Here is a 13339-nt window from a genome sequence, read left to right on the forward strand (position 1 = left end):
AACAAGCTGGAGCCCACTCAAACAAGTGCTGGAGAACTGACAGTTAAATGTCAGGAATTTTGTGAACTGGTTCTTGAACATGTTCATTATTAAAAAAATTAAACAATGTAAACTTTTGATTAAATGAATTCTTTTCCAAGAAAAGGTCATAAATACTCAAAACTCATCATTTTCAATCATTGAAGCTATTTCCATCTACTATATCTGCACAGTAGAACAGGATGTAATGGTTGCTGGGGCACATCTCTTTGTAACTCTGCGTCCTGTGACTGCAACTGGTAGTTTGGAATTGTCCAGGGTGAGCGTATTTAAACTATGGAAAGAGAAGAATACTCCAAATGTGGGCTCTATATTTAGTGTTTTGTTGACTGTATAGTGATGAAGAAAATGTAAATACTGGTGTACTGCTGTGGTTCAGTGGAAACAAATCTGACTAGTATCCATGAGGATGGGGGTTCCATCCCTGGCCTTGTTCAGTGGGCTAAGGATCCACTGTGGCAGTGAGCTGTAGTGTAGGTTGCAGATGCAGCCTGGATCTGGCATTGCTGTGGCTGTGGTGTAAGCCAGCAGCTACAGCTCCAATATGACCTCTAGCCTGGGAACCTCCATATGCTATGGGTGTGGCCCTAAAAATACAAAAAAAAAAAAAAAGAGAAAGAAAATGTTAATACGATAGATTAAATTAAAAATATGTCATGTCTATAACCGCTACATTGTCAATAGCACAAACTTCAAAGAACTATTCCTCCAGTATTCATAAACTATTATCCAATTCATCTAAGTCAATCACGTCACTGATGAATGAGTCAAGTTCCAACACATATCTTCATGTTTCACTTTTATCTTAACCGTTAATGTCAATGAAAACATCAGCCAAAATTCTTGTCAATACACATTTGTTTGTTATTTACAATGGGATATTGGCTATGGATAAAAAAAAATCAACAAAAATCAGTGAAGCATTCGATAGGAATCAATTGGCTATATGGAATTCACACTAAAGGCTAATGTACAATTTATTATTATTTAGAAAGTATATATTCAATGCTTTTTATATCAGTAGAATTTAAAATAAATCTGTGCATGTGTGTGTGTTTCAGAGCACTGGTTGTTAATCATTTATTAATACATTATTGATCAAAGCAAGTTCTACCCTTTGCCCCATTCACCATAGTGTCCAGCAGATCCCTTTCAGCTAAGCACAGACTGATAAATAAATAGGAAAAAGAAGTGAAAGACAAGTGCTGGAGGGATAGCAGAAAAGGGAGGAAGAAAAAGTTTTCACTGTCTTGTGTTTCATCTTCAGCCAACGGCTGTCTACCAGAAAGGAGACAAACCATTGCACAACCCTTGTGACCTGGAGTCACAAACATGTGTGGGATTAGCTAATGTGTGTGGGAGAGCTAAGGAGCCAGAAGTCAGTAATCCATCAATAGTAATCACACTGACTCTGGGTCAGAAGTTGTTTTAGGTTTTTCTTTCTTTTTCGTTACTAACATTTAAAAAATTGAGGTATAGGCATTCCCTTCATGGCTCATTGGTTAACAAACCTGACTAGTATCCATGAGGATTCGGGTTCGATCTCTGGCCTTGCTCAGGTTAAGGATCCAGAATTGCTGTGAGCTGTGGTGTAGGTTGCAGATGCGGCTTGGATCCCGAGTTGCTGTGGCTATGGTGTGGGCTATCAGCTGTAGCTCTGATTTGACCCCTAGCCTGGGAATTTCCATATGCCATAGGTGCAGCCATAAGAAAAAAAAATGCAAAAAAAAAAATTTGAGGTATAATTTATACACAGTAAAATTCACTGTATAGTTCTAAGAGTTTTGACAAGTACATATAGTCATGTAATTACCACTGCAACCAAGATACAGAACTTTTCCATCATACCCCCAAATACACTTGAGCATCTCCAGCTGCTGGTAACCACCAATGTTTCCTGTGCCTCTTGTTTTGTTTTCCAGAATGTCATTTAGAAGGACTCATACAGTATGCAGCATTTTGAGTCTAGCTACTCTCACTTAGCTTAATGTCTTAGAGAGTCCCTCATGTTGTTGCATGCATCAGCAGTTCTTTTCTTTTTCTTTTTTCTTTTTGCTTTTTAGGGCTGCACCCTGGGTATATGGAAGGTCCCAGGCTAGGGGTCGGATTGGCCTACACCACAGCCACAGCAATGCGGGATCCGAGCCGTGTCTGTGACTACACCACAGCTCAGGGCAATGCCTGATCCTCACCCCACTGAGGAAGGCCAGGGATAGAACCCACACCCCCATGGATCCTAGTCTTGTTCGTTAACTGGTGAGCCAGGAAGGGAAATCCAGTTCTTTTCCTCTCTTTTCTTTTTTTCTTTTTCTTTTTTTTTTCAGGGCTGCACCTAGGGGTCTAATCGCAGCTGTAGCCGCCGGCCTACGCCACAGCCAAAGCAACACAGGCTCCGAGCGAGTCTGCAACCTACACCACAGCTCATGGCAACAGCGGATCTTTAACCCACTGAGCGAAGTCAGGGATTGAACCCACAACCTCATGGTTCCTAGTCAGGTTCGTTTCTGCTGCGCCACAACGGGAACTCCTCTTTTTTTCTTTTTAAGGCCACACCCATGGCATATGGAAGTTCCCAGGCTAGGGGTCGAATCCAAGCTGTAGCTGCCAGCCCACACCACAGCCGCAGAAACACGGGATCCAAGTCCTGTCTTCAACCTACATCACAGCTCACGGCAACGATGGATCCCTGATCCCAGCCAGGGGTTGAACCCACATCCTCATGGATACTAGTCGGATTCACTTCTCCTGTGCCACAATGGGAACTCCCAGTAGTTCATTTCTTTTTTTGCAGTATACAGATTGCAGGATACCGTACCACTGGTTGTTTTCAGTTTAGAATGATTGTGAAAAATTCTACTTGTTTGTTTACTTATTTGCTTAAAGACTTTTGGGGGGAACAGATTTAGGTTCACAACAAAACTGACAGGAAGGCACAGAGATTTTCCACATATCCCCAGAATGTCCCATACATGAATAGCTTTCCCCATTATCAGTGTCACTCACCAAAATGGTACATGCATTTAAAAATTTTTTTATTGAAATATAGTTGATTTACAATGTTGTGTTAGTGTCAGGTGTACAATAAAGTGATTCAGATATCAGGATATATATGTATATTCTTTTTTAGGTTCTTTCTCATTATAGGTTATTATAAGATATTGAATATAATTCCCTATGCTATACAGTAGGCCCTTGCTAATTATTTATTTGATTTATAGTAGTATGTATATTTTCACCCCAAACTCCTAATTTATCCCTCCCCTCCCTTTTCCCCTTCGGTAACCACAAATTTATTTTCTATTTTGTATTCCCATCAGCAATGAGTAAGAGTTCCCATTACTCTACATCCTTGCCAACATTTGGTGCTGCTGGAGATCCAGATTTGGGTCTTTCTAATAGGTGATAGTGGCACATTTTTTTTTTTTTAATGGAGTTTAGAGAATTCTTTACATATTCTGGATCCAAGTCTTTCAATTGATAAGCATTCCACAAATATTTTCTCTCAGTCTGTAGCTTGTATTTTCATTTTAGCATGTCTTTTAAAGAGAAGTTTCAAATTTTGAAGTCCAAATTATCAGGTTTTTTTTTTTTAAAGAAAGAAAGTTTTTGTTGTTGTATCTAAGAAACCTTACCTAATCCAAGTTCACAAAATCATTCTCCTATGATTTCATCTCAAAGTTTTATAGTTTATAGGTGGTACATTTATGTCTATGATCTATTTTTGCACCTTAAGGGTAGAGGTTCCTTTTTTTGGTTGAATGTGGGTGTTGCAAATCGCTCCAGTACTATTTATTGAAGGGACTATTCTTTCATCATTGAATTATCTTTGCGCTTTTGTTGAAAATCGATTGAAACATGTACGTATATGGGTGGTGTTGGAATTTTAAACTAAGACCTTCTATGTCATGGGCTATGAACTATCCTTTTGGGAGATGGAAAGGGATAATTCACCGGGATACAGGCACCATCCTCACCAGTTCCCAGGGTTTAGTACATTCTTGAGGCAGGAAGCTTGGAGGAAGGTTCAGGCCTAGGCTTGTTCTTTCTTGAAATGGAGGTAAGGGGAAGGCAGGGAGGTGCTGAGAAAGAGACATTATTTCTTTTCACTCTAGTGACCGGAATAAAAGGCTTTAAGGAAAAAAAAATATTTTAAAAAATTTCTCCAATACATTACTTTTTTTTTTCCTACTGTACAGCATGGTAACCCAGTTACACATACATGTATACATTCTTTTTTCTCACATTACCATGCTTCATTGTAAGAAGAAAAATTATTACTGAGGCAAGAAATGTCTTCTATTTCAGGGCTCTGTCTTTCCTCCTAAACTAGTTCTCCACCCTCAACACAGAGACACTGACACACACACAGACACACACACAACCTAGTGTTATTAATCTCCTATTCTGAGGCAGGAGAGAGGTCAGTTATCTTTGTAAAAATACCTTATGCTGGGATGTAGAATGGAGGTCATTTTAAAATGCAATGGCTTTGGAATTCCTGTTGTGGCACAGTGGAAATGAATCAGACTAGGAACTGCAAGGTTATGGGTTCGATCCCTGGCCTAGCTCAGTGGGTTAAAGATCCGGCATTGCCTTGAGCTGAGCTGTAGGTCACAGATGAGGCTCTGATCTGGCGTTGCTGTGGCTGTGGCGTAAGCCAGCAGCTGTAGCTCCTATTAGATCCCTAGCCCGGGAACCTCCATATGTCACAGGTGCATTCCTAAAAAGAAAAAAAAAATTTTTTTTTAATACAATAGCTTTATCTCTTCATTTGTATGCAATTTCATTTCCCAAGTTAATAGGTCTTTTCAAACAGAATAGGCTTTGACCTAATCCTTTAGATTGTACCTGAAACTAAGCAACATATGAGTACAAAGGTGAGTATATACTAATTCTAAAATTGATTCTGTTTATTAAATGTCTTACTTTTATGAAATGCTTACTGTAGTTTAATACTTACGTTTTAAACCCCTTTATTGATTCATGTTGTTTCAGTCAAACATTGACAGTATAGCACTACATTCATAGGCACAGCAACTAATATCATAAACCCCAAATTATGGCTTCGTTACACAATGTAGCAGATGGGAGAAGTTGAGAAAAATAGTTCATAGGAGGTTTCCATCACGGTGCAGCGGAAATGAATCCGACTAGGAACCATGAGGTTTTGGGTTCGATCCCTGGCCTCCCTCAGTGGGTTAAGGATCTGGTGTTGCCATGAGTTGTGGTTTTGGTCACAGACGAGGCTCAGATCTGATGTTGCCATGGCTGTGGCAGAGGCCAGCAGCTATAGCTCTGATTGGACCCCTAGCCTGAGAACCTCTATATACCACAAGTGTGGACTTAAAAAAAAAAAAAATTAGCTCATAGGAGTTATGTAAGAATGAGGTAGACCCTTTCAGCAGAATCTCACCACAAGGAAGGAGTCAGATATACTGTTTCTAGGTATATTACCCATAAATTGCTAATACAAACTGGCTTTACAGGTGTTAAACAAAGAAGATGCTGACTTGCCTTTAGTAAAAGAACAAAATGGCTCCTTTGGTACCAAAATTTAATGTATTTGTGGCTGGGGTTGGAGAAGTATGATGCCCACCATTTATTTGTTCCCACTGGAGGAGACAGGATCAGAGGAAGGGAAGAGGGGATGACTTAGAACTATCAAATCCTGACGCTAGGAATTTAGGAAAAGCATCCCTAGAGAGCATAGAGCTTCCCTTTTCTGGTGCTTTCTGAAACAAAGGAAACAAGCTGGAGTGTGGATGGACTCTTGTCCTGGACTGCAAAGCTTGCAGACAGGAGGGCAGCAGCATATGGGTTGGTTTGATCTCCAGTTTGGGCTCTGGCTCCTTGGCTGAGAGCTTTTCTTTAAGACTTAGGGGACCAGAGAACCATTTGGGTGGGATCATCCCAAGCAGCATCTGGCTAAAACTACCAGAACATCAGCTGGATCAAAGGGATTCTGAAAATTGAGGCAAATAGCCTAAATAATTCTGTTCAAACATACAGCTGGCTGCTGCAAAGGGGTCTTTTTGGCTTATCTTAGATAACAATAAAAGTTATTTACATCACCTGGTAGGTCTAGATGAGAATTAAAAGAAATCTTTTTTGGGGGGTAAATATACATTAATGTGGATGAAGCTGTTAGAATACATTTGCCTACAGCATTTACTAAGAGCAGATGACAATATCTAAAAGACAGATTCTGATGCCAAAATTAAGAGTGAAGTATGAAATCTACACATACTTTATTTTTTTCCTATTACACAATGAATTTTATTACATTTATAGCTGTACAACGATCATCACAACCCAATTTTAAAGCATTTCCATCCCAAACCCCCAGTGCATCCCCCCACCCCACAACCTGTCTCATTTGGAAACCGTAAGTTTTTTGAAGTCTTTGAGTCAGTATCTGTTCTGCAAAGAAGTTCATTGTGTCCTTTTTTTTTTAGATTCCACATGTAAGTCTGCACATATTTTAATTTCAGGGATAACAGTCATCATGGTACCTTCCTCCACTGGGCTGTTAGGGAGCATGTGATACTCTGGGTCAAAGGGGGCTCTTTGAGGCAATCAGTGCCTTTAACATTCCCAGAATCCCACAATGTTTTTCTTTAATTTTCTCTCTTAGTGTTTTAGGCCTAAGGTAGTGTCAAACAAGGTGTTATTCTAATCTATATCAGAAGAGCTTTACAACTCATGAGCTCACAGAGCTCATGCTAAAGCACATTCCATCTTGTCATTCCACTATGTGCTAGAGTGATATGAGCTTTGCACTGGGCAAAGCTTCAAAGAGTTGGCAAGAAAATGAAGGGCCTGCCCCAAAGAATGTCCTGCCTCAGGCTTCCCTGAGGACTCATTCTGTGGTGCATACCAGCTGCCACAGGAAAGCAGAAGCAGAAAGTCCCTACCAGTGAGCCTAGAACCTACATTGTCCAACTTGAGAGTATGTTGTATTTGTCAAAAGCTCACCATAGAACTGGCTATTGTCTAGTTCTCATGGTGAAAGAGACAGAGAATCTCTTTTTCATTAGAAAGAAATGCTCATAATAAATATGAGACTTCTAAAAACCTTATTTTATTGCCATACCCATGGCCCTAAAAATAATAAATAAATAAATAAATAAATAAATAAATAAATAAAATTGGATTTTATTGTAGAAGATAGACTAGTTTTTTTTTTTTTTTTAAAGTTAGCACTATCTTCATTTAAATACCTAAAAAGTGAACTTATTCCTTCTACATTCAATGACTCTGGCTTATTTTCCTAAAATACATCACATAGTCAAACATTCCCACCAAGCTAAGAATAGGAACAAGCTGTTAGTAAGATGGTGTGATGGGTGAGATCTAGACCTGTCAAGGATGAATGATTATAAATGATCCTAAGTTAGAAAAAGCAGAGATTTCCACCCACCCCCAATCCATTGTATTATAATACCTCTCAACAGTAGAACAAATGATTCTGTGATTTAAAACAAAAATGGCAGAATTCCTTAGGCCTGGGGACTTAAAAAGAAATTCTCCCCTCACCGCCTCCCATATTGGGATCATAGTGGGGCATAAAGTTCTGCCCTTGGACTTCTTCAAAAGCAAATAATTGATTTTTTATTAGGGCCGCACACTTGGCATATGGAAATTCCCTGGATAGGGGCAGAATCAGAGCTGCAGCTATGGGCCTACGTCACAGCCACAGGAACATGGGATCCAAGTCACATCTGCAACCTTCAGCAGCACCAGATCCTTAACCCACTGAATGAGGCCAGGAATGGAACCTGCACCTTCATGGCTACTGATCTCCTGATTGTTTTTAATATCATGCTTTTCTCATTTCTCAAAGCAAAATGAAAGTTTTTTTACAAAGAGAGTGTTGATTGGCTACTCCTCATCTCTGGTGAAGATAGAGAGCAAAAAATAGCGTTTGACTTCATTATTAGGAGATTAGGTTGGACATAGGAAGAATTTCCTGAATCCAGGAGTTGTGAAGCACAGAGTAGATCCTGATGAATGTGCTTTTCTTGTCCTTGGAGAACTCACGGCAACATACCTTTGGGGGGAGAACTTGCAGGGACAATATGGCATACGTTTGGGGGGGGAAGGAGGGAGTGGTTAGTGTAATAATGGAATAAGGAATGCAAAATATTAGTTATGGAATAACAGGCTGCTCAGTTGCTAAGGAATCCTAAAAATAGGGATGAGTGGCTGGCTGAAAGGGGTGGAGAGGAGTGGATATTTCTATGGGTTCCAACAGGCAGACAGAGCAGCCAAGAGCATGTGAAGCTACCTGACCTCCTGCTACCTGGCAGAGATGCTCTTGACCCCGGTCCCACTTTCTTCCTTTGAAGGCCAGCCCCAAACTTCACAGACCTCAGACTCATAGTAAGGGCTGGAGGCTCAAGTCCTACAGAACAGGGGTCCACAGCTCCTCCAGGAACTGTGTCCCTTGACGCAGCCCAGTGCTACTCTCATCTACTTTCCAGACTAGTTCTCCAGCTTGGCAAAGTTTGGGTCACAGGTTCCCACCCATCTTTCCACAGTATGCAAAGCTGACTATTGGGCAATTGACAAAAGGAATCTAAGGGCGAAGAGCAGGGTGGGAGATTTTATTTCAGAGGAAAGTAGTTTTTGTTTTCATCCTGGACAAGATGACCTTTCCGGCTTGGTGATTTCTAGTCTGATGATTCTCTAAAAGTATTTTAAACACATTTCGGTGAATATTCAACAAAAAGTGGAGAAATTTCCTAGGGAATGTGCCTGCCCATTTGCCACACCCCTTGATAGACAGCCTATCAATACCATGCTACTGTTTTTCTTTAAGAGAAGTTCCATTAGAGATTATGACTGTTATCTGTTATTTCCTGCTTGGTGGGGTTAAAAAAACATTCTGATGTTGCTATAAGGAAGGACCTAACTCACCAGTTTATTTTTCTTTCATTGATGGTAAAACATTGTAGAAATGATATTTGGTTGCTGTGTGGACACAGCAGATGGCAGGAAAATGGATGGCAGGCACACATGATAGAGGACATCAATTGAGAAACAGAATCCTCGTCCTCTGAGCTGGTGTAACTACAGGACACAGCAGGTTGGGTTCATGTTCTCTGAATGCTTTTGATGCCTTCATCTACTCTTTAAAAAAAAAAAAAAATGGCTTCAAGGAAGAAAGCTCAGGGCTGTTTCCACCAGATTCTTACCTTAACCTTGATACCATTATTATTAGTTCAGGAGCTTGGAATCTCAGTTAGTGACTTTCTGTTCGTGGATTTACACAAGGGACATCCCTACCCACAGGAAAAAAAATCTTTCCCTAAACTTGCATTGAGATTCATTGCTTTTAGTCAAGTCATTGTCTTTCCCTGAAAGGCTCTGTTAAATGCAAAAAGCATAAATAAAAAGTCCTTGGTAAGGTGGAAATATTTATAACGTTATCATATGACAACAAGCTGATGGGCTACAGGAGACAGGGTTTTTTTTTTTTTTTTCATTTTTAAAATGACATATAATTTAGATTCAGAAAATTTCAGACCTTTTAATGCCCAGTTCTGTAAGTGTTGACAAATACATATGGTCATGTAACTGGCATTACAACCTAGGAATATGGAACAATTCCATCACGGCCAAAAAAAAATTCCTCTGTATCCCTTTGTGTCAAACCCTTCTTCATTCCTGAGCTACTATTGATCTGTTCTCTGACCCACTCGTTTTGCCTTTTCCAGAATGTCATATAAAAGTGTTCATACAGTATATATGAAGTCTGGCTTTATCACTTCGCATAATTTGAGAATCGTCTATGATATTTTGTTTCAATAATTTGTCCACTTTTATTGCTAAGTAGCATTTCATTGTATGGAGGTACCAAATTTTATTTATTCATTGCCCCATTAAGGGGCTGCAATGGACTGAATTGTGACCCCCCCCCAGTACTCATATGTTGAAACCCTAACCTGCAAGGTAATTTTATTTGGAGCTAGGGTTTAGAGGTTAATTGATTAGAACCTTAATAAAAGTTGAGTGAGGTCATAAGGGTGGAGCTCTAACTCAGCAGGGCTAGTGCCCATATGAAGAAGAGGAAGCCCCAAGAGTTCTGTCTTAGAGCACACACACTGAGGATAGAGAGAAGGTGGCCATGTACAAGACAAGAAGAGAGTCCTCGCCAGAAATGGACTCAGCTGGCACCTGGATCTTGGACTTTCCATCTTCAAGAACTGTGAGCAAATCAATTTCTGTTGTTTAAGCCATACAGTCTCTGGTATTTTTTTTATAGCAGCTTGCACAGACGGGACGCTTGGGTTGTTTCTATTTTTGTAATTATGAATAGAGCCATTATAAGCTAGAATTGGTAAGTTTTTACTTTTTAATTTTTAAAAATAGCTAAAACAGGAGTTCCTGTCATGGCTCAGCAGAAATGAATCTGACTAGCAACCATGAGGACTCAGGTTTGATCTCTGGCCTCGTTCAGTGGGTTAAGGATCTGGTGTTGCTGTGACCTGTGGTGTAGGTGGCAGATGCGGCTCAGATCTGGCATTGCTGTGGCTGTGGTGTAGGCCAGCAGCTACAGCTCTGATTGGATCCCTAGCCTGGGAACTTCCATATACCATAGGTGTGGCCCTAAAAAAAAATAGCTAAAAACATTTTCTCTTGGTTCAAAATGCTAGATAGTATATTGTACCAAATCCAATTAGACTTGTTTAGCGTATACTCCAACTTTTTGTACTATGGGCCACCAACACAATTTTTGTGTTTTTGCCAATATAATAGGTGAAATATTATGTCAGAGTAGTTTAACTGAAAACATTTTCATATATAAATATATATAAATTTTCATATATATTTATATATTTATATATATATAAATGGTTTAGGAGCCATTTATATTCTGATGAACAATTTATTTCCTTTATCCATTTTTGTATTGGTCTTTGGCTTTTCATTCAGCATTTTATTTGTAGCAGCTATACTAGGTTCATTAGCTATGTGTTTATAATATGAGCTGCAAGTTCTTTTTTCTGAAGTTCTTTCTTTTCTTTATGCTGATTTTAGTATGTATTTTAAAATTATGTTTAATGTTTTTGTGCAATAGTTTGGAAAGGTTTTTGCCATTCTATGGATTCTTTCTCTCTTTTTATCATTCTTTTATTGCTTACTTTCTGGTACTTTGATACATTTGGAGTTTATCTTGGCATAAGGGAAAGGTTTGGGTCTCTGGGAGTTGATTCTCCATGGATCTCTCATGTTTTTGCACATCTTATATCAGCTTTTGTTCCAAACTATCTTTTCCAGGATGTTTGTATAATGATTAATCTTGGGAGAGAGAAATAGCGTCTCCCTCTAAGTCAAAGGGCAGATTTGTTTGCTGTCCAGGATGATAAAGATAATGTTTCCCTCTGGGTCAGATTTGCAAGCAGTGCCCTTATCAGATGGAGAGTTTCCTAAGCTCAGAGTTCCTTAACCAGGACACGACACCCCTGTGTTGGCAGCTTCTATCTGCACCAAATTCTCTATTATTTAGGGAGCAAGAGGAAATGATGCAGTTGTGAAGTTCATGCTTCTTGTTCCATGAGTAAGAAGATCTCTGTCTCTGACCCAAGAGTCTTACGTCTTCTGACAGCGTCTATGAAAACCTAGAAGCTAACTTGTTAGCTTAAAAGCAGGGTAAATCATAGACTCATCATTGTCCTTTACAGGAGCTTCCTCTATTTTTTCCAAATGGCTGTTTTCCCATCACTATTTTTTTGGAAGTAGGAAATAACTCCTCTTTTCTCAACTGAGTCTATATGATAATTTTGTTGTATGCTGAATTCTTGTTATGTGTTCAGGTTCATTTCTGAACTCATATTCTCTTCAATCTGCCTATATGTATGCTAAAAATTATTGAAACTTTGTAATGTTTAACATCTGGCAGAATAAATTATCACTTATTCGCTTATATTCCAGAATTTCCCTGGAACTTCCCACATGATTGTTCTGCTTATGAAATGTAGAAACAACTTACCCATTTAAAAAAATTTCTTGTATTTTATTAATGAGAGTGTCAAACTTAAAACTTAATTTAGAGAGGACAAACATCTTTATGATGTTGAGTCTTCCTATGCAGGAATATGCTATGCCTTTCTTTTCATTCTTCATATACATGAGGTCTTTTGATTTCTGTATGTGAATTTAATATTCTTATTATTTGTAATAAGATTATTTGCTCTTATTATTTGCAGTAGTTTTTCAGTAGACTCTCTTGGATTTTCACGTTTTACAATTAGAGGAATGAAACTATAGATAATTTTATCTTCTCTTTTAGCACCTCTAAATCGTTCTTTCTGTTTGGTTTGTCTTCAAAAATAATGTTAAATAATAGCAATGATAGATAAAATTTACCAGATACTTATGTGAACCTATCAAGTATTTTACACCCATCAAGCTATTAATATCTGTTAGCAAACAGTCTTAGGATTTAAGTATTGTCATTATCTCCATTTTCAGAGAGGGGAAACTCAGCAGAGAAGTATTAAGTAAACTGCCCACAGTCACCAAGGTTCGAGGTGGCAAGGTTGGGATTTGAAGTCTAGCAACCAAAGTCCACAAACTTTACCATTTACTACAGGGCCTCTTAAGAGAAGTGTGAGTGAATAAATGGCCTTTTTTACAACTCTGGTGGAAAGATTTCTGGAGGTTCCCCATTAAGTATGATGATGGCTTTGGGGTTAAGTCAGATCTACTCAAATGTGTTAAAGACTGAGAGGTTTTATGAAGAATAGATGAACATTTTTATCAAGAGCTTTTCCAGCGTCAATGTTGGTAATCTCAGATGACTTTTCTTATAAGATCTATTCAAATGAATTAAGTTAACAGAGTTCCTAAAATGGACTTATGAAACCCAATGGCCCTGGTGAGTTTTCCCTTTGATGTGCTGCTAGATTCTGTTTGATAGTATTTAATTTTTTGATTTCTGAATTGATATTAATAAGTAAACAGGCACAGTTTGACAGCAGAACAAATCCTGGTGTATAGAAAGGAAGAAAAAGTTTTAATTGCAGGCCCCTTAGTGGAGACGAGAGGCACCTGGGTGATGGCAAATGGAAGTGTGGGACAGCTACGTGTTCTCTTCCAAGGAGTCTATGAGGAGATGGGGGGATTCCAAAGGAATTTTTAAAAAAGCGTTACATAGAAACTCTCCCTACTTTACACAAGTTTCTTAAGAAACGGTTTCAAATCACTCAGTGACAATGTTCCTGTACCTCTATATTCTCCTACGGTGTGCTTTCTCTTCAAAGTGATCTGGTGGTCAGAAGGAGAACCCCACCTA

General features: G+C 38.9%; 1 long non-coding RNA gene across 1 annotated transcript in view; it reads left to right on the forward strand.

Annotated features, from left to right (window-relative positions):
• The first annotated feature begins 10124 nt into the window (after positions 1-10124).
• LOC125126231 (uncharacterized) overlaps positions 10125-13339 on the forward strand; it is a 35065-nt gene continuing 31850 nt past the window's right edge. Inside the window, exon 1 of the long non-coding RNA XR_007134564.1 lies at positions 10125-10249. This is a non-coding gene — a long non-coding RNA (uncharacterized LOC125126231). The remainder of the gene's footprint in view (positions 10250-13339) is intronic.

Source organism: Phacochoerus africanus, chromosome 4 (assembly GCF_016906955.1).
Source record: "Phacochoerus africanus isolate WHEZ1 chromosome 4, ROS_Pafr_v1, whole genome shotgun sequence".
NCBI classification, from domain to species: Eukaryota; Metazoa; Chordata; class Mammalia; order Artiodactyla; family Suidae; genus Phacochoerus; species Phacochoerus africanus.